Raw genomic sequence first — 17,242 nt, forward strand, 5'->3', positions numbered from 1 at the left:
CGCTCACTGAGTAAGTGAGGTGGGAGTGACAGCACTCACTGAGTGAGTGAGGAAGAAGTGACAGCACTCACTGAGTGAGTGAGGAGGGAGAGACAGCGCTCACTGAGTGAGTGAGGAGTGATTGACAGCACTCACTGTGTGAGTGAGGAGGGAATGACCGCACTCACTGAGTGAGTGAGGAGGGAGTGACAGCACTCACTGAGTGAGTGAGGAGTGACAGCACTCACTGAGTGAGTGAGGAAGGAGTGACAGCACTCACTGAGTGAGTGAGGAAGGAATAACAGCGCTCACTGTGTGATTGAGGAGGGAGTGACAGCACTCACTGAGTGAGTGAGGAAGGAGTGACAGAACTCACTGAGTATGTGAGGAGGAAGTGACAGCGCTCACTGGGTAAGCAAGGAGGGAGTGACAACAATCACTGAGTGAGTGATGAGGGAGTGACACTCTCACTGAGTGAGTGAGGACGGAGTGACAGCGCTCACTGAGTAAGTGAGGAGGGAGTGACAAAACTCACTGAGTGAGTGAGAAAGGAGTGAAAGCGCATACTGAGTGAGTGAGGAAGGAGTGACCGTGCTCACTGAGTGAGTGAGGAGGGAGTGACAGCACTCACTGAGTAAGTGAGGAGGGAGTGACAGCACTCACTGAGTGAGTGAGGAAGAAGTGACAGCACTCACTGAGTGAGTGAGGAGGGAGTGACAGCACTCACTGAGTGAGTGAGGAGGGAGAGACAGCACTCACTGAGTGAGTGAGGAAGGAGTGACAGCACTCACTGAGTGAGTGAGGAAGGAATAACCGCTCACTGTGTGAGTGAGGAGGGAGTGACAGCGCTCACTAAGTGAATGAGGAAGGAGTGTCAGCACTTACTGAATGAGTGAGGAGGAAAGAGACAGCACTAACTGAGTAAGTGAGGAGGAAGTGACAGCGATCTCTGAGTGAGTGAGGAGGGAAAGCGACAGCGCACACTGAGGCAGTGAGGTGGGAGTGAAAGCACTCACTGAGTGAGTGAGGAAGAAGTGACAGCACTCACTGAGTGAGTGAGGAGGGAGTGACAGCACTCACTGAGTGAGTGAGGAGGGAGAGACAGCACTCACTGAGTGAGTTAGGAAGAAGTGACAGCACTCACTGAGTGAGTGAGGAGGGAGTGACAGCACTCACTGAGTCAGTGAGGTGGGAGAGATAGCACTCACTGAGTGAGTGAGGAAAGTGTGACAGCACTCACTGAGTGAGTGAGGAAGGAATAACAGCGCTCACTGTGTGAGTGAGGAGGGAGTGACAGCACTCACGAAGTGAATGAGGAAGGAGTGTCAGCACTTACTGAATGAGTGAGGAGGAAAGAGACAGCGCTAACTGAGTAAGTGAGGAGGAAGTGGCAGCGATCTCTGAGTGAGTGAGGAGGGAAAGCGACAGCGCACACTGAGTGAGTGAGGAGAGAGTGGCAGTACTCACTGAGTGAGTGAGTAGTGAGTAACAGCACTCACTGAGTGAGTGAGGAAGTAATGACAGCGCTCACTGAGTGAGGGAGGAAGGAGTGCCAGCTCTCACTGAGTGAGTGAGGAGGAAGTGACAGCGATCTCTGAGTGAGTGAGGAGGGAAAGCGACAGCTCACACTGAGGCATTGAGGAGGGAGTGACAGCTCTCATTGAGTGAGTGAGGTTGGAAAGCAACAGCACTCACTGAGTGAGTGTGTAGGGAGTGACAGCACTCACTGATTGAGTGAGGAGGAAAGAGTCACCACTCACTGAGTAAGTGAGGAGGAAGTGACAGCGATCTCTGAGTAAGTGAGGAAGGAGTGACTGCACTCACTGAGTGAGTGAGGAAGGAGTTACAGCGCTCACCGAGTGAGTGAGGATGGAGTGACAGCACTCACTGATTGAGTGAGGAAGGAGTGACAGCGCTCACTGAGTGAGTGAGGAAGGAGTGACAGCATTCACTGAGTGAGTGAGGAGGGAGTTTCAGCGCTCACTGAGTGAGTGAGAAGGGAGTGAGAGCGCTCACTGAGTTAGTGAGGAGGGAATGACAGCACTCACAGAGTGAGTGAGGAAGGAGTGACAGCGCTCACTGAGTGAATGAGGAAGGAGTGACAGCGCTCACTGAGTGAATGAGGAGGGATTATCAGTGCCCACTGAATGAGTGAGAAGGGAGTGACAGCGCTCACTGAGTGAGTGTGGAGGGAGTGACAGCACTCACTGAGTGAGTGAGGAGGGAGTGACAGCACTCACTGAGTGAGTGAGGAAGGAGTGACAGCACTCACTGAGTGAGTGAGGAAGGAATAACAGCGCTCACTGTGTGAGTGAGGAGGGAGTCACAGCACTCACTAAGTGAGTGAGGAAGGAGTGAAAGCGCACACTGAGTGAGTGAGGAAGGAGTGACAGCGCTCACTGAGTGAGTGAGGAGGGAGTGTCATCGCTCACTGACTGATTGAGAAGGGAGTGACAGCGATCACTGAGTGAGAGAGGAGGGAGTGACAGCACTCACTGAGTGAGTGAGGAGGGAGTGACAGCACTCACTAAGTGAGTGAGGACGGAGTGACAGCACTTAAAGAGTGAATGAGGTGGGAGTGACAGCACTCACTGAGTGAGTGAGGAGGGAGTGACAGCACTCACTGAGTGAGTGAGGAAGGAGTGACAGCACTCACTGAGTCAGTGAGGAGGGACTGTCAGAACTCACTGATTAAGTGAGGATGAAGTGACAGCACTCTGAGTGAGTGAGTACGGAGTGACAGCATTCACTGAGTAAGTGAGGAGGGAGTGACAGCACTCACTCAGTGGGTGAGGAAGGAGTGACAGCACTCACTGAGTGAGTGAGGAAGGAGTGACAGCACTCACTGAGCAAGTGGGAAAGGAGTGACAGCGCTCACTGAGTGAGTGAGGAAGGAGTGACAGTGCTCACTGAGTGAGTGAGGAGGGTGTGACCGTGCTCACTGAGTAAGTGAGGAGGGTGTGACAGCGCTCACTGAGTAAGTGAGGTGGGAGTGACAGCACTCACTGAGTGAGTGAGGAAGAAGTGACAGCACTCACTGAGTGAGTGAGGAGGGAGAGACAGCACTCACTGAGTGGGTGAGGAGTGATTGACAGCACTCACTGTGTGAGTGAGGAGGGAATGACCGCACTCACTGAGTGAGTGAGGAGGGAGTGACAGCAATCAAAGAGTGAGTGAGGAAGGAGTGACAGCGCTAACTGAGTGAGTGAGGAAGAATTGACAGCACTCACTGAGTGAGTGAGGAGGGAGTGACAGCACTCACTGAGTGAGTGAGGAGTGACAGCACTCACTGAGTGAGTGAGGAAGGAGTGACAGCACTCACTGAGTGAGTGAGGAAGGAATAACAGCGCTCACTGTGTGATTGAGGAGGGAGTGACAGCACTCACTGAGTGAGTGAGGAAGGAGTGACAGAACTCACTGAGTATGTGAGGAGGAAGTGACAGCGCTCACTGGGTAAGCAAGGAGGGAGTGACAGCAATCACTGAGTGAGTGATGAGGGAGTGACACTCTCACTGAGTGAGTGAGGACGGAGTGACTGCGCTCACTGAGTAACTGAGGAGGGAGTGACAAAACTCACTGAGTGAGTGAGAAAGGAGTGAAAGCGCACACTGAGTGAGTGAGGAAGGAGTGACCGTGCTCACTGAGTGAGTGAGGAGGGAGTGACAGCACTCACTGAGTAAGTGAGGAGGGAGTGACAGCACTCACTGAGTGAGTGAGGAAGAAGGGACAGCACTCACTGAGTGAGTGAGGAGGGAGTGACAGCACTCACTGAGTGAGTGAGGAGGGAGAGACAGCACTCACTGAGTGAGTTAGGAAGAAGTGACAGCACTCACTGAGTGAGTGAGGAGGGAGTGACAGCACTCACTGAGTGAGTGAGGTGGGAGAGACAGCACTCACTGAGTGAGTGAGGAAGGTGTGACAGCACTCACTGAGTGAGTGAGGAAGGAATAACAGCGCTCACTGTGTGAGTGAGGAGGGAGTGACAGCGCTCACTAAGTGAATGAGGAAGGAGTGTCAGCACTTACTGAATAAGTGAGGAGGAAAGAGACAGCACTAACTGAGTAAGTGAGGAGGAAGTGGCAGCGATCTCTGAGTGAGTGAAGAGGGAAAGCGACAGCGCACACTGAGTGAGAGAGGAGAGAGTGGCAGTACTCACTGAGTGAGTGAGGAAGTAATGACAGCGCCCACTGAGTGAGGGAGGAAGGAGTGCCAGCTCTCACGGAGTGAGTGAGGAGGAAGTGACAGCGATATCTGAGTGAGTGAGGAGGGAAAGCGACAGCTCACACTGAGGCATTGAGGAGGGAGTGACAGCTCTCATTGAGTGAGTGAGGTTGGAAAGCAACAGCACTCACTGAGTGAGTGAGGAGGGAGTGACAGCACTCACTGATTGAGTGAGGAGGAAAGAGTCACCACTCACTGAGTAAGTGAGGAAGGAGTGACTGCACTCACTGAGTGAGTGAGGAAGGAGTTAAAGCGCTCACCGAGTGAGTGAGGATGGAGTGACAGCACTGATTGAGTGAGGAAGGAGTGACAGCACTCACTGAGCGAGTGAGGAAGGAGTGACAGCATTCACTGAGTGAGTGAGGAGGGAGTTTCAGCGCTCACTGAGTGAGTGAGAAGGGAGTGACAGCGCTCACTGAGTTAGTGAGGAGGGAATGACAGCACTCACTGAGTGAGTGAGTAGGGAGAGACAGCGCTCACTGAGTGAGTGAGGAAGGAGTGACAGCGCTCACTGAGTGAATGAGGAGGGATTATCAGTGCCCACTGAATGAGTGAGAAGGGAGTGACAGCGCTCACTGAGTGAGTGTGGAGGGAGTGACAGCACTCACTGAGTGAGTGAGGAGGGTGTGACAGCACTCACTGAGTGAGTGAGGAAGCAGTGACAGCACTCACTGAGTGAGTGTGGAGGGAGTGACAGCACTCACTGAGTGAGTGAGGAGGGTGTGACAGCACTCACTGAGTGAGTGAGGAAGCAGTGACAGCACTCACTGAGTGAGTGAGGAGGGAGTGACAGCACTCACTGAGTGAGTAAGGAGGGAGTGACAGCGCTCACTGAGTAAGTGAGGAGGGAGTGACAGCACTCACTGAGTGAGTAAGGAAGAAGGGAGAGCACTCAATGAGTGAGTGAGGAGGGAGTGACAGCACTCACTGAGTGAGTGAGGAAGGATTGACAGCGCTCACTGAGTGAGTGAGGAGGGAGTGACAGCACTCACTGAGGGAGTGAGGAGGGAGAGACAGCACTCACTGAGTGAGTGAGGAGGGAGTGACAGCACTCACTGAGTGAGTGAGGAAGGAGTGACAGCACTCACTGAGTGAGTGAGGAAGGAATAACAGCGCTCACTGTGTGAGTGAGGAGGGAGTGACAGCACTCACTGTGTGAGTGAGGAGGGAGTGACAGCACTCACTAAGTGAGTGAGGAAGGAGTGAAAGCGCACACTGAGTGAGTGAGGAAGGAGTGACAGCGCTCACTGAGTGAGTGAGGAGGGAGTGTCATCGCTCACTGAGTGATTGAGAAGGGAGTGACAGCGATCACTGAGTGAGAGAGGAGGGAGTGACAGCACTCACTGAGTGAGTGAGGAGGGAGTGACAGCACTCACTAAGTGAGTGAGGATGGAGTGACAGCACTCAAAGAGTGAATGAGGTGGGAGTGACAGCACTCACTGAGTGATTGAGGAGGGAGTGACAGCACTCACTGAGTGAGTGAGGAAGGAGTGACAGCACTCACTGAGTGAGTGAGGAAGGAGTGACAGCACTCACTGAGTCAGTGAGGAGGGACTGTCAGAACTCACTGATTAAGTGAGGATGAAGTGACAGCACTCTGAGTGAGTGAGTACGGAGTGACAGCACTCACTGAGTAAGTGAGGAGGGAGTGACAGCACTCACTCAGTGGGTGAGGAAGGAGTGACAGCACTCACTGAGTGAGTGAGGAAGGAGTGACAGCACTCACTGAGCAAGTGGGAAAGGAGTGACAGCGCTCACTGAGTGAGTGAGGAAGGAGTGACAGTGCTCACTGAGTGAGTGAGGAGGGTGTGACCGTGCTCACTGAGTAAGTGAGGAGGGTGTGACAGCGCTCACTGAGTAAGTGAGGTGGGAGTGACAGCACTCACTGAGTGAGTGAGGAAGAAGTGACAGCACTCACTGAGTGAGTGAGGAGGGAGAGACAGCGCTCACTGAGTGAGTGAGGAGTGATTGACAGCACTCACTGTGTGAGTGAGGAGGGAATGACCGCACTCACTGAGTGAGTGAGGAGGGAGTGACAGCACTCACTGAGTGAGTGAGGAGTGACAGCACTCACTGAGTGAGTGAGGAAGGAGTGACAGCACTCACTGAGTGAGTGAGGAAGGAATAACAGCGCTCACTGTGTGATTGAGGAGGGAGTGACAGCACTCACTGAGTGAGTGAGGAAGGAGTGACAGAACTCACTGAGTATGTGAGGAGGAAGTGACAGCGCTCACTGGGTAAGCAAGGAGGGAGTGACAACAATCACTGAGTGAGTGATGAGGGAGTGACACTCTCACTGAGTGAGTGAGGACGGAGTGACAGCGCTCACTGAGTAAGTGAGGAGGGAGTGACAAAACTCACTGAGTGAGTGAGAAAGGAGTGAAAGCGCATACTGAGTGAGTGAGGAAGGAGTGACCGTGCTCACTGAGTGAGTGAGGAGGGAGTGACAGCACTCACTGAGTAAGTGAGGAGGGAGTGACAGCACTCACTGAGTGAGTGAGGAAGAAGGGACAGCACTCACTGAGTGAGTGAGGAGGGAGTGACAGCACTCACTGAGTGAGTGAGGTGGGAGAGACAGCACTCACTGAGTGAGTGAGGAAGGTGTGACAGCACTCACTGAGTGAGTGAGGAAGGAATAACCGCTCACTGTGTGAGTGAGGAGGGAGTGACAGCGCTCACTAAGTGAATGAGGAAGGAGTGTCAGCACTTACTGAATGAGTGAGGAGGAAAGAGACAGCACTAACTGAGTAAGTGAGGAGGAAGTGACAGCGATCTCTGAGTGAGTGAGGAGGGAAAGCGACAGCGCACACTGAGGCAGTGAGGAGGGAGTGACAGTACTCACTGAGTGAGTGAGGAGTGAGTAACAGCACTCACTGAGTGAGTGAGGAAGTAATGACAGCGCCCACTGAGTGAGGGAGGAAGGAGTGCCAGCTCTCACGGAGTGAGTGAGGAGGAAGTGACAGCGATATCTGAGTGAGTGAGGAGGGAAAGCGACAGCTCACACTGAGGCATTGAGGAGGGAGTGACAGCTCTCATTGAGTGAGTGAGGTTGGTAAGCGACAGCACTCACTGAGTGAGTGAGGAGGGGGTGACAGCACTCACTGATTGAGTGAGGAGGAAAGAGTCACCACTCACTGAGTAAGTGAGGAGGAAGTGACAGCGATCTCTGAGTGAGTGAGGAAGGAGTGACAGCACTCACTGAGTGAGTGAGGAAGGAGTGACAGCGCTCACCGAGTGAGTGAGGATCGAGTGACTGCGCTCACTGAGTGAGTTAGGAGGGAGTGACAGCAATCACTGAATAAGTGAGGAGGGAGTGACAGCGCTCATTGAGTAAGTGAGGAGGGATTGACAGCACTCACTGAGTGAGTGAGGAAGAAGTGACAGCACTCACTGAGTGAGTGAGGAAGGAGTGACAGCGCTCACCAAGTGAGTGGGGAAGGAGTGACAGCGCTCACTGAGGGAGTGAGGAGGGAGTGACAGCACTCACTGAGTGAGTGAGGAAGGAGTGACAGCGCTCACTGAGTGAGTGAGAAAGGAGTGACAGCATTCACTGAGTGAGTGAGGAGGGAGTTTCAGCACTCACTGAGTGAGTGAGAAGGGAGTGACAGCGCTCACTGAGTTAGTGAGGAGGGAATGACAGCACTCACTGAGTGAGTGAGTAGGGAGTGACAGCGCTCACTGAGTGAGTGAGGAAGGAGTGACAGCGCTCACTGAGTGAATGAGGAGGGATTCTCAGTGCCCACTGAATGAGTGAGAAGGGAGTGACAGCGCTCACTGAGTGAGTGTGGAGGGAGTGACAGCACTCACTGAGTGAGTGAGGAGGGTGTGACAGCACTCACTGTGAGTGAGGAAGCAGTGACAGCACTCACTGAGTGAGTGAGGAGGGAGTGACAGCACTCACAGAGTGAGTGACGAGAGAGTGACAGCACTCACTGATTGAGTGAGGTATTTGTGACAGCACTCACTGAGTAAGTGAGGAGGAAGTGAGAGCGCTCACTGGGTAAGTGAGGAGGGAGTGACAGCACTCACTGAGTGAGTGAGGAGGGAGTGACAACACTCACTGAGTAAGTGAGGAGGGAGTGACAGCACTCACTGAGTGAGTAAGGAGGGAGTGACAGCGCTCACTGAGTAAGTGAGGAGGGAGTGACAGCACTCACTGAGTGAGTAAGGAAGAAGTGACCGCACTCAATGAGTGAGTGAGGAAGGAGTGACAGCACTCACTGAGTGAGTGAAGAGAGAGTGACAGCACTCACTGAGTGAGTGAGGAAGGATTGACAGTGCTCACTGAGTGAGTGAGGAGGGAGTGACAGCACTCACTGAGGGAATGAGGAGGGAGAGACAGCACTCACTGAGTGAGTGAGGAGGGAGTGACAGCACTCACTGAGTGAGTGAGGAAGGAGTGACAGCACTCTCTGAGTGAGTGAGGAAGGAATAACAGCGCTCACTGTGTGAGTGAGGAGGGAGTGACAGCACTCACTGTGTGAGTGAGGAGGGAGTGACAGCACTCACTAAGTGAGTGAGGAAGGAGTGACAGCACTAACTGAATGAGTGAGGAGGAAAGAGACAACACTCACTGAGTTAGTGAGGAGGAAGTGACAGCGATTTCTGAGTGAGTGAGGAGGGAAACGACAGCGCACACTGAGTGATTGAGGAGAGAGTGGCAGTACTCACTGAGTGAGTGAGTAGCGAGTGACAGCACTCACTGAGTGAGTGAGGAAGGAATGACAGCGCTCACTGACTGAGTGAGGAGGTAATGACAGCACTCACTGAGTGAGTGAGGAAGGTGTGACAGCTCTCACTGTGTGAGTGAGTAGGAAGTGAAAGCGATCTCTGAGTGAGTGAGGAGGGAAAGAGACAGCACACACTGAGGCAGTGAGGAGGGAGTGACAGCAATGATTGAGTGAGTGAGGTTGGAAAGTGACAGCACTCACTGAGTGAGTGAGGAATGAGTGAAAGCACTCACTGAGTGAGTGAGGAGGATCTGAGTCAACAATCACTGACTAAGTGAGGAGGAAGTGACAGCGATCTCTGAGTGAGTGAGGAGGGAAAGCGACAGCGCACACTGAGGCAGTGAGGAGGGAGTGCCTGCACTCACTGAGTGAGTGAGGAGGGAGTGACAGCGCTCACTGAGTAAGTGTGGAGGGAGTGACAGCTCTCACTGAGTGAATGAGCAAGGAGTGAAAGCGCTCACCGAGTGAGTGAGGAAGGAGTGACAGCACTCACTGAGTGAGTGAGGTGGGAGAGACAGCACTCACTGAGTGAGTGAGGAAGGTGTGACAGCACTCACTGAGTGAGTGAGGAAGGAATAACAGCGCTCACTGTGTGAGTGAGGAGGGAGTGACAGCGCTCACTAAGTGAATGATGAAGGAGTGTCAGCACTTATTGAATGAGTGAGGAGGAAAGAGGCAGCAGTAACTGAGTAAGTGAGGAGGAAGTGGCAGCGATCTCTGAGTGAGTGAGGAGGGAAAGCGACAGCGCACTGAGTGAGTGAGGAGAGAGTGGCAGTACTCACTGAGTGAGTGAGGAGTGAGTAACATCACTCACTGAGTGAGTGAGGGAGTAATGACAGCGCTCACTGAGTGAGGGAGGAAGGAGTGCCAGCTCTCACTGAGTGAGTGAGGAGGAAGTGACAGCTATATCTGAGTGAGTGAGGAGGGAAAGCGACAGCTCACACTGAGGCATTGAGGAGGGAGTGACAGCTCTCATTGAGTGAGTGAGGTTGGAAAGCGACAGCACTCACTGAGTGAGTGAGGAGGGGGTGACAGCACACACTGATGGAGTGAGGAGGAAAGAGTCACCACTCACTGAGTAAGTGAGGAGGAAGTGACAGTGCTCTCTGAGTGAGTGAGGAAGGAGTGACAGCACTCACTGAGTGAGTGTGGAAGGAGTGACAGCGCTCACCGAGTGAGTGAGGATGGAGTGACTGCGCTCACTGAGTGAGTGAGGAGGGAGTGACAGCACTCACTGAGTGAATGAGGAAGGAGTGACAGCGCTCACCGAGTGAGTGAGGAAGGAGTGACAGCGCTCACTGAGTGAGTGAGGAAGGAGTGACAGCACTCACTGAGTGAGTGAGGTGGGAGAGAGAGCACTCACTGAGTGAGTGAGGAAGGAGTGACAGCACTCACTGAGTGAGTGAGGAAGGAATAACAGCGCTCACTGTGTGAGTGAGGAGGGAGTGACAGCACTCACTGTGTGAGTGAGGAGGGAGTGACAGCACTCACTAAGTGAGTGAGGAAGGAGTGAAAGCGCACACTGAGTGAGTGAGGAAGGAGTGACAGCGCTCACTGAGTGAGTGAGGAGGGAGTGTCATCGCTCACTGAGTGATTGAGAAGGGAGTGACAGCGATCACTGAGTGAGAGAGGAGGGAGTGACAGCACTCACTGAGTGAGTGAGGAGGGAGTGACAGCACTCACTGTGAGTGAGGATGGAGTGACAGCACTCAAAGAGTGAATGAGGTGGGAGTGACAGCACTCACTGAGTGATTGAGGAGGGAGTGACAGCACTCACTGAGTGAGTGAGGTGGGAGTGACAGCACTCACTGAGTGAGTGAGGAGGGAGTGACAGAACTCACTGATTAAGTGAGGATGAAGTGACAGCACTCTGAGTGAGTGAGTACGGAGTGACAGCACTCACTGAGTAAGTGAGGAGGGAGTGACAGCACTCACTCAGTGAGTGAGGAAGGAGTGACAGCACTCACTGAGTGAGTGAGGAAGGAGTGACAGCACTCACTGAGCAAGTGGGAAAGGAGTGACAGCGCTCACTGAGTGAGTGAGGAAGGAGTGACAGTGCTCACTGAGTGAGTGAGGAGGGTGTGACCGTGCTCACTGAGTAAGTGAGGAGGGTGTGACAGCGCTCACTGAGTAAGTGAGGTGGGAGTGACAGCACTCACTGAGTGAGTGAGGAAGAAGTGACAGCACTCACTGAGTGAGTGAGGAGGGAGAGACAGCGCTCACTGAGTGAGTGAGGAGTGATTGACAGCACTCACTGTGTGAGTGAGGAGGGAATGACCGCACTCACTGAGTGAGTGAGGAGGGAGTGACAGCACTCACTGAGTGAGTGAGGAGTGACAGCACTCACTGAGTGAGTGAGGAAGGAGTGACAGCACTCACTGAGTGAGTGAGGAAGGAATAACAGCGCTCACTGTGTGATTGAGGAAGGAGTGACAGAACTCACTGAGTATGTGAGGAGGAAGTGACAGCGCTCACTGGGTAAGCAAGGAGGGAGTGACAGCAATCACTGAGTGAGTGATGAGGGAGTGACACTCTCACTGAGTGAGTGAGGACGGAGTGACAGCGCTCACTGAGTAAGTGAGGAGGGAGTGACAAAACTCACTGAGTGAGTGAGAAAGGAGTGAAAGCGCATACTGAGTGAGTGAGGAAGGAGTGACCGTGCTCACTGAGTGAGTGAGGAGGGAGTGACAGCACTCACTGAGTAAGTGAGGAGGGAGTGACAGCACTCACTGAGTGAGTGAGGAAGAAGGGACAGCACTCACTGAGTGAGTGAGGAGGGAGTGACAGCACTCACTGAGTGAGTGAGGTGGGAGAGACAGCACTCACTGAGTGAGTGAGGAAGGTGTGACAGCACTCACTGAGTGAGTGAGGAAGGAATAACCGCTCACTGTGTGAGTGAGGAGGGAGTGACAGCGCTCACTAAGTGAATGAGGAAGGAGTGTCAGCACTTACTGAATGAGTGAGGAGGAAAGAGACAGCACTAACTGAGTAAGTGAGGAGGAAGTGACAGCGATCTCTGAGTGAGTGAGGAGGGAAAGCGACAGCGCACACTGAGGCAGTGAGGAGGGAGTGACAGTACTCACTGAGTGAGTGAGGAGTGAGTAACAGCACTCACTGAGTGAGTGAGGAAGTAATGACAGCGCCCACTGAGTGAGGGAGGAAGGAGTGCCAGCTCTCACGGAGTGAGTGAGGAGGAAGTGACAGCGATATCTGAGTGAGTGAGGAGGGAAAGCGACAGCTCACACTGAGGCATTGAGGAGGGGGTGACAGCACTCACTGATTGAGTGAGGAGGAAAGAGTCACCACTCACTGAGTAAGTGAGGAGGAAGTGACAGCGATCTCTGAGTGAGTGAGGAAGGAGTGACAGCACTCACTGAGTGAGTGAGGAAGGAGTGACAGCGCTCACCGAGTGAGTGAGGATCGAGTGACTGCGCTCACTGAGTGAGTTAGGAGGGAGTGACAGCAATCACTGAATAAGTGAGGAGGGAGTGACAGCGCTCATTGAGTAAGTGAGGAGGGATTGACAGCACTCACTGAGTGAGTGAGGAAGAAGTGACAGCACTCACTGAGTGAGTGAGGAAGGAGTGACAGCGCTCACCAAGTGAGTGGGGAAGGAGTGACAGCGCTCACTGAGGGAGTGAGGAGGGAGTGACAGCACTCACTGAGTGAGTGAGGAAGGAGTGACAGCGCTCACTGAGTGAGTGAGAAAGGAGTGACAGCATTCACTGAGTGAGTGAGGAGGGAGTTTCAGCACTCACTGAGTGAGTGAGAAGGGAGTGACAGCGCTCACTGAGTTAGTGAGGAGGGAATGACAGCACTCACTGAGTGAGTGAGTAGGGAGTGACAGCGCTCACTGAGTGAGTGAGGAAGGAGTGACAGCGCTCACTGAGTGAATGAGGAGGGATTCTCAGTGCCCACTGAATGAGTGAGAAGGGAGTGACAGCGCTCAATGAGTGAGTGTGGAGGGAGTGACAGCACTCACTGAGTGAGTGAGGAGGGTGTGACAGCACTCACTGTGAGTGAGGAAGCAGTGACAGCACTCACTGAGTGAGTGAGGAGGGAGTGACAGCACTCACAGAGTGAGTGACGAGAGAGTGACAGCACTCACTGATTGAGTGAGGTATTTGTGACAGCACTCACTGAGTAAGTGAGGAGGAAGTGAGAGCGCTCACTGGGTAAGTGAGGAGGGAGTGACAGCACTCACTGAGTGAGTGAGGAGGGAGTGACAACACTCACTGAGTAAGTGAGGAGGGAGTGACAGCACTCACTGAGTGAGTAAGGAGGGAGTGACAGCGCTCACTGAGTAAGTGAGGAGGGAGTGACAGCACTCACTGAGTGAGTAAGGAAGAAGTGACCGCACTCAATGAGTGAGTGAGGAAGGAGTGACAGCACTCACTGAGTGAGTGAAGAGAGAGTGACAGCACTCACTGAGTGAGTGAGGAAGGATTGACAGTGCTCACTGAGTGAGTGAGGAGGGAGTGACAGCACTCACTGAGGGAATGAGGAGGGAGAGACAGCACTCACTGAGTGAGTGAGGAGGGAGTGACAGCACTCACTGAGTGAGTGAGGAAGGAGTGACAGCACTCTCTGAGTGAGTGAGGAAGGAATAACAGCGCTCACTGTGTGAGTGAGGAGGGAGTGACAGCACTCACTGTGTGAGTGAGGAGGGAGTGACAGCACTCACTAAGTGAGTGAGGAAGGAGTGACAGCACTAACTGAATGAGTGAGGAGGAAAGAGACAACTCTCACTGAGTTAGTGAGGAGGAAGTGACAGCGATTTCTGAGTGAGTGAGGAGGGAAACGACAGCGCACACTGAGTGATTGAGGAGAGAGTGGCAGTACTCACTGAGTGAGTGAGTAGCGAGTGACAGCACTCACTGAGTGAGTGAGGAAGGAATGACAGCGCTCACTGACTGAGTGAGGAGGTAATGACAGCACTCACTGAGTGAGTGAGGAAGGTGTGACAGCTCTCACTGTGTGAGTGAGTAGGAAGTGAAAGCGATCTCTGAGTGAGTGAGGAGGGAAAGAGACAGCACACACTGAGGCAGTGAGGAGGGAGTGACAGCAATGATTGAGTGAGTGAGGTTGGAAAGTGACAGCACTCACTGAGTGAGTGAGGAATGAGTGAAAGCACTCACTGAGTGAGTGAGGAGGATCTGAGTCAACAATCACTGACTAAGTGAGGAGGAAGTGACAGCGATCTCTGAGTGAGTGAGGAGGGAAAGCGACAGCGCACACTGAGGCAGTGAGGAGGGAGTGCCTGCACTCACTGAGTGAGTGAGGAGGGAGTGACAGCGCTCACTGAGTAAGTGTGGAGGGAGTGACAGCTCTCACTGAGTGAATGAGCAAGGAGTGAAAGCGCTCACCGAGTGAGTGAGGAAGGAGTGACAGCACTCACTGAGTGAGTGAGGTGGGAGAGACAGCACTCACTGAGTGAGTGAGGAAGGTGTGACAGCACTCACTGAGTGAGTGAGGAAGGAATAACAGCGCTCACTGTGTGAGTGAGGAGGGAGTGACAGCGCTCACTAAGTGAATGATGAAGGAGTGTCAGCACTTATTGAATGAGTGAGGAGGAAAGAGGCAGCAGTAACTGAGTAAGTGAGGAGGAAGTGGCAGCGATCTCTGAGTGAGTGAGGAGGGAAAGCGACAGCGCACTGAGTGAGTGAGGAGAGAGTGGCAGTACTCACTGAGTGAGTGAGGAGTGAGTAACATCACTCACTGAGTGAGTGAGGGAGTAATGACAGCGCTCACTGAGTGAGGGAGGAAGGAGTGCCAGCTCTCACTGAGTGAGTGAGGAGGAAGTGACAGCTATATCTGAGTGAGTGAGGAGGGAAAGCGACAGCTCACACTGAGGCATTGAGGAGGGAGTGACAGCTCTCATTGAGTGAGTGAGGTTGGAAAGCGACAGCACTCACTGAGTGAGTGAGGAGGGGGTGACAGCACACACTGATGGAGTGAGGAGGAAAGAGTCACCACTCACTGAGTAAGTGAGGAGGAAGTGACAGTGCTCTCTGAGTGAGTGAGGAAGGAGTGACAGCACTCACTGAGTGAGTGTGGAAGGAGTGACAGCGCTCACCGAGTGAGTGAGGATGGAGTGACTGCGCTCACTGAGTGAGTGAGGAGGGAGTGACAGCACTCACTGAGTGAATGAGGAAGGAGTGACAGCGCTCACCGAGTGAGTGAGGAAGGAGTGACAGCGCTCACTGAGTGAGTGAGGAAGGAGTGACAGCACTCACTGAGTGAGTGAGGTGGGAGAGAGAGCACTCACTGAGTGAGTGAGGAGGATCTGAGTCAACACTCACTGACTAAGTGAGGAGGAAGTGACAGCGATCTCTGAGTAAGTGAGGAGGGAAAGCGACAGCGCACACTGAGGCAGTCAGGAGGGAGTGCCTGCACTCACTGAGTGAGTGAGGAGGGAGTGACAGCGCTCACTGAGTAAGTGTGGAGGGAGTGACATCTCTCACTGAGTGAATGAGGAAGGAGTGACAGCGCTCACCGAGTGAGTGAGGAAGGAGTGACAGCGCTCACTGAGTGAGTGAGGAAGGAGTGACAGCACTCACTGAGTGAGTGAGGTGGGAGAGACAGCACTCACTGAGTGAGTGAGGAAGGTGTGACAGCACTCACTGAGTGAGTGAGGAAGGAATAACAGCGCTCACTGTGTGAGTGAGGAGGGAGTGACAGCGCTCACTAAGTGAATGAGGAAGGAGTGTCAGCACTTACTGAATGAGTGAGGAGGAAAGAGACAGCAGTAACTGAGTAAGTGAGGAGGAAGTGGCAGCGATCTCTGAGTGAGTGAGGAGGGAAAGCGATAGCGCACACTGAGTGAGTGAGGAGAGAGTAACAGCACTCACTGAGTGAGTGAGGAAGTAATGACAGCGCTCACTGAGTGAGGGAGGAAGGAGTGCCAGCTCTCACTGAGTGAGTGAGGAGGAAGTGACAGCTATATCTGAGTGAGTGAGGAGGGAAAGCGACAGCTCACACTGAGGCATTGAGGAGGGAGTGACAGCTATCATTGAGTGAGTGAGGTTGGAAAGCGACAGCACTCACTGAGTGAGTGAGGAGGGGGGGAAAGCACACACTGATGGAGTGAGGAGGAAAGAGTCACCACTCACTGAGTAAGTGAGGAGGAAGTGACAGCGATCTCTGAGTGAGAGAGGAAGGAGTGACAGCACTCACTGAGTGAGTGAGGAAGGAGTGACAGCGTTCACCGAGTGAGTGAGGATGGAGTGACTGCGCTCACTGAGTGAGTGAGGAGGGAGTGACAGCACTCACTGAGTGAATGAGGAAGGAGTGACAGCGCTCACCGAGTGAGTGAGGAAGGAGTGACAGTGCTCACTGAGTGAGTGAGGAAGGAGTGACAGCACTCACTGAGTGAGTGAGGTGGGAGAGACAGCACTCACTGAGTGAGTGAGGAAGATGTGACAGCACTCACTGAGTGAGTGAGGAAGGAATAACAGCGCTCACTGTGTGAGTGAGGAGGGAGTGATAGCGCTCACTAAGTGAATGAGGAAGGAGTGTCAGCACTTACGGAATGAGTGAGGAGGAAAGAGACAGCAGTAACTGAGTAAGTGAGGAGGAAGTGGCAGCGATCTCTGAGTGAGTGAGGAGGGAAAGCGACGGCGCACACTGAGTGAGTGAGGAAGGAGTGACAGCGCTCACCGAGTGAGTGAGGAAGGAGTGACAGCGCTCACTGAGTGAGTGAGGAGGGAGTGACAGCACTCACTGAGTAAGTGAGGAAGGAGTGACAGCGCTCACTGAGTAAGTGAGGAGGGAGTGACAGCACTCACTGAGTGAGTGAGGAAGAAGTGACAGCACTCACTGAGTGAGTGAGGAAGGAGTGACAGCGCTCACTGAGTGAGTGAGGAAGGAGTGACAGCACTCACTGAGTGAGTGAGGTGGGAGAGACAGCACTCACTGAGTGAGTGAGGAAGGAATAACAGCGCTCACTGTGTGAGTGAGGAGGGAGTGACAGCACTCACTAAGTGAATGAGGAAGGAGTGTCAGCACTTACTGAATGAGTGAGGAGGAAAGAGACAGCACTAACTGAGTAAGTGAGGAGGAAATGGCAGCGATCTCTGAGTGAGTGAGGAGGGAAAGCGACAGCGCACACTGAGTGAGTGAGGAAGGAGTGACAGCGCTCACCGAGTGAGTGAGGATGGAGTGACTGCGCTCACTGAGTGAGTGAGGAGGGAGTGACAGCACTCACTGAGTAAGTGAGGAGGGAGTGACAGCGCTCACTGAGTAAGTGAGGAGGGATTGACAGCACTCACTGAGTGAGTGAGGAAGGAGTGACAGCGCTCACCACGTGAGTG

The sequence above is a fragment of the Carcharodon carcharias genome, chromosome 18, assembly GCF_017639515.1.
Source record: "Carcharodon carcharias isolate sCarCar2 chromosome 18, sCarCar2.pri, whole genome shotgun sequence".
Lineage (NCBI taxonomy): Eukaryota > Metazoa > Chordata > Chondrichthyes > Lamniformes > Lamnidae > Carcharodon > Carcharodon carcharias.